Source organism: Mastomys coucha, unplaced genomic scaffold, assembly GCF_008632895.1.
Source record: "Mastomys coucha isolate ucsf_1 unplaced genomic scaffold, UCSF_Mcou_1 pScaffold22, whole genome shotgun sequence".
Classification (NCBI taxonomy): Eukaryota; Metazoa; Chordata; class Mammalia; order Rodentia; family Muridae; genus Mastomys; species Mastomys coucha.
The window spans coordinates 111,917,729-111,922,126 of record NW_022196905.1 but is presented as its reverse complement, the minus strand read 5'-3'; the positions used below and the strand labels follow the sequence as shown (position 1 = coordinate 111,922,126).

At 48.2% G+C, this 4,398-nt stretch overlaps 1 long non-coding RNA gene across 4 annotated transcripts in view; it reads left to right on the top strand.

The window, feature by feature from the left end:
• Positions 1-3,724: 3,724 nt before the first annotated feature.
• The window catches only part of LOC116070862, a 3,942-nt gene continuing 3,268 nt past the window's right edge, over positions 3,725-4,398 (top strand). For all 4 annotated transcript variants that reach the window (XR_004110595.1, XR_004110597.1, XR_004110598.1 and 1 more), the window contains exon 1: positions 3,725-4,364. This is a non-coding gene — a long non-coding RNA (uncharacterized LOC116070862). The remainder of the gene's footprint in view (positions 4,365-4,398) is intronic.

Below are 4,398 nucleotides of genomic sequence, written 5' to 3'. Positions count from 1 at the left end.
AACTCAGAAATCTGCCTGCCTCTGCCTCCCAAGTGCTGGGATTAAAGGCGTGTGCCACCACCGCCCGCGGACATGAAGGTTTAATAAATGTGGATATGGATGAATTAATGGGGCCCCATTCTGCTAAGCAAATGTCTTGCCTCTCAGCTGCAACCCCAGCCCTCCAAGCTTGTCTCCTGGATCAGTGAACAAACCCATTTCTACCTGACCCACTACCTTAGCCTCCTCCTTGGCCACAAGTTTCACCTCTAGATTCCTCTGGTCCCTGTAGCATCTATGAAGCCTGGTTGTCAGGGTGATTAAGACTCCCAGCCTGTGGTACAGGTCAGTCATCCCAGCCATGTGGGAGTCTGAGGAAAGAGGACTGAAAGCTCAAGGCTTTCCTGGCTCACGGAGCCACTTCAGGGTCAGTCTGGGCAACTTAATAAGACTCTGAGTCAAAATGAAGACAACCAAAAGGACCGGGCATGTGGCTCATGATTTGTAAGCATGAGCTTCTAGGGTCAGCTCCCATATTGAAAAATACTAAAAAAAATAATAATAGCCCAAGGTTCAGACCTCAGCTCAGCTCTGTAACATTGTGGTTGTGAGAAGGAAATTTCTCTCTTTGGGCCACAGTTTTCCCATCTATAAAATGGGAATTACCTACAGTGGCATGTTCATGAGGATGAATGGAATAAAGTCATCATCATCATACGTGTGGTACCCTGTGTGACACACAGTGAGCATCTAGGCTTGTTTACTTGTCTTAAAGATTTACTTATTTAATTTTATTTATTTATTTTTCTTTGTATTTTTCAAGACAGGGTTTCTCTGTGCAACAGTCCTGGCTGTCCTGGAACTCATTTTATGAGCCACTATGTGGTTGCTGGGAATCGAACTCAGGACCTCTGGAAGAACAGTCAGTCCTCTTAACCACTGAGCCATCTCTCCAGCCCAGAACTCACTTTGTAGACCAGGCTGGCCTCCTGACTCTGCCTTCTGAGTGCTGAGATTAAAAGCGTGGACTACTATGCCTGACAAAGATTTATTTTTCTTTATATTTATGACATGCGTATGGGTGTTTTGTATACATACATGTTTGTGCACCACATGCATGCCTGGGGCCTAGAGGAAGCCAGAAGGGGTGTCAGATGCCCTAGAGCTGGAGTTACAAATGACTGTGAGCCACTGTCAGGGTGCTGGGAACTGAAACAGGCTCCTCAGCAAGAGCAGCCAGGGGCTCCCTTCCACTCTGTGGGGTCGGGGGCTCAAACTCAGATCAACAGCTTTGGACCACCGATGGTCTTTCCTGGCTCAGCTCTACCCCAACACCACAATGAAGCTGTGGCTTTTTCAGAAGGGGTGGGGCATCTCCCAGCCACTCTGCCAGAAGCCAGGAGAGATGAAGGTGTGGACTCATTGTCTGACCCCTTCCTTGATCGGAAGGGAAAGAGCATCCTGATTGTCCACTCAGGGGAAACTTCAAGGCTCAGAGCTGGGGGAGAGGAGGCGATGGAGCCGAAGAAGTGGAGAGGCAGAGATGCCTGCCAACACAGGCCAAGTCGCAGGGAATAGCACCCCGCCACCCCCAAGCCATCAATGAGACCATGTGGGTCTCCATTTCACAGATTGAGACCCTCCCTGAGCTGCAAGCCCTAGTTACCCCAGAGTTCACCCCGTCCTGGTTCTTGGGTTTGGTACCAGGCCAGCAAGGACCCACCCAACAGTGCTGGGAATGGAACCGAGCTGGCCCCTTCCATTCTGTGTTTACTCAGAGGAGACTTGGCTGCTCGGGAGCACGGAGAGGTTGACTGTGGTTTTCTGCAGCAGCTGGGGGTGGAAGGGAGGCGAGAGGCAGAGCTGGAACAGATTAGAGCCCTGGGAAGCAAGAGACCCCTGAGAGTCTGAGCCGAGGACAGTCTCCGCCTGTGTTCCCTCTGCCAAGGGGCTGTGGGTTTTGAAGCCCCAGTGGCATGTCCCGGGACCTCCTCCCTCGAAGGCTGCACTTTGGGCTGCACCCAAGCCGGGCTATATGGAATGTGCCCTTCTTGGATCCCATGTAGGCACTCTCTTTTTTAAATTGGCCTGTAAATCTCTATGTAGTTTTCAGAGGTTGGGAATTTTATCTGGATTTAAGGCTTGCTCTTCTTTGGCATCAGAAGGCGTTTATGACTGTTAAAACAAGAAATGAAAAATATAGGCCTGGAATCAGCAAGGCTGCCTCTTGCCAGACGTATAGAGGTTTGTCTGAGGGATGGAGGGGAGTGCCAAAGCTTTCTGTCCCATCTTCCCAATTGCTCAGAGGTTCTTAATAAAGTCGGGGTGGCTGAACAGGAGCATCCTGCTCAGGAGAAGGACGCTGACTGAAGGATGCTCAGATCCCTGCAGGTTTCCACCTTCCACACACCCTCGAGAGCAAGGGCCACAGGACGGGGTACCATCGCTGTACTTGCTGGTGAAGGGGGCAGATGGCTGTTAGCTTTGGATGTAGCAGGACTGACCAAGTTGGCTTTGAAGTTCCCAAACTGCAGTTATGGTCAGGATTTAAATAACTGAGATTCCAGCTTCCTTTGGCCTTGCTTGCCAAACTCTCTGTTCTTTCTTGTTTTAAAGAACACATGCTCACACTGAAGCACAATACGTGGCACATACATGACCCACATGCAGTATGCACAGTGCACATAACACGCTTATGAAACACATACCAGATGCACAACACCCATAACATGTATAATACAATGAAACAGATACAATGTGCAATATACATGCAAAACACATAATGCATACATAACACTGTATACAGCATACATGATGCACATGACATATGTAAAACATGCCACTTGTAGAAAACAATACATGTGATACAGCATGTATAACATATGCACAACACATGACACATTAGAAACAACACACATGACATTCCGTATGCATGGCACATGTACGGCTTCTACAGCACAAAACCAGCATATGACATACAGCATACATCACATAGGACATAAATATATATACATTTATATATATATTCATACAACACATAGCATACCCAGCACAAACATACACACACACAAAAGACATAACACACAAACATATACAAACATTCGTTTATGTCCTTGGGAGGGTTTTGTTGTTGTTGTTTGTGTTTTGTTTGTTTTTTTTTTGTTTTGTTTTCTTTTGAGACAAAGTCAAAGTGGACCAGGCTAGCTTCAAACTTACAATTCTCCTGCCTTAGCCTCCTTTGCTGGAATTACAGGCTGTACTACCATACAGCATGCTTAACTTACCTCTCCCTTCTCTCCCTCCTCTCCCTCTCCTTTTCTCTCTTTCTCTCCCAATCCAGGATAGCCCAGGCTGGCCCCAAACTCACTGTGTAGCTGAGGATGACTTTGAATTTCTGATCCTCCTGCCTCCATATCCTGAGTACTGAGATTACAGGTGTACAGTACAGAGCTGAGCCTGGGTTCTGTGGTGCTGGGGCTGGAATTCAGGGCTCTGTACATGATGGGCAAGCATTCTGCCCAAGGATCCCTGATCCCTGTCCTAATGGCAAAAGTGCACATGTTTCATGAAAGGCAGCAGGAAAGAGAGAGCCAGTGAAGAGCAGAGGTAAAAATCACTCAGCCTTTCGTCTGGGAATGTTCCCCCTCTGCTCCATGAACTCATCATCGATCTCTCTCTTAAGACATCATCAGAGATCACTTCTACCTCCTGTCACTAACATTCACAGATAGTTACAGGTTGCAAACGCTTCCCCATCTTTGTAACACTGCCTTGTAGTCTATGAAGATAGAAATACAAGCCGAGGCTTCCTAGACTGGGTTCCAATGTCAACCCAGTCCCCCATTCGTTGGCTTCGTTGGGCGGGTCATTAAATCTCTCAGGAGCCAGAGTTTCTTCGTCTATAAGATGAGAATTTACATTTTGTCTTCTTCGGGAGATAGGTTGAAGAAGAGAGAAAATAAAACTCCACCCAGAGAAAAGCCCGGGAAACATTCCTGCCTGCAGCAGGACCTGGGTCCATCAAGTTCAGGCTCCTGCAGAATGTCTGCCGGCCTGCCGGAGGGATCTGTGGCAACCTTGCCTGACCTCTCCCCCCTCCCTCCAGCGAGCACTGCACTGTCCCTGAATCAGAACGTTGGGCTCCACTGCGTTTGTTGCGCAGTAAGCAGTGAGATGGATTTTCAAGCTCTGTCTCCGCACCACCGCCGCCGCCACCATGAACACCCGCCAGAGTTGGCAGTCTGTAATATGCAAAAATCCACCCAGAAATGGAAGAGGGGACATTTGCACAAGCTGGGTTGTGTCTACAGAATTAGAAGGCACAGTTGGACTAATTTTAGTGCCGAAAAATTGGAAACACTGGGAATAAGGCCCGGTGGGGAAATGTGGGTTCTTGAAGTGGTTCGAAGAAGAGCCTGG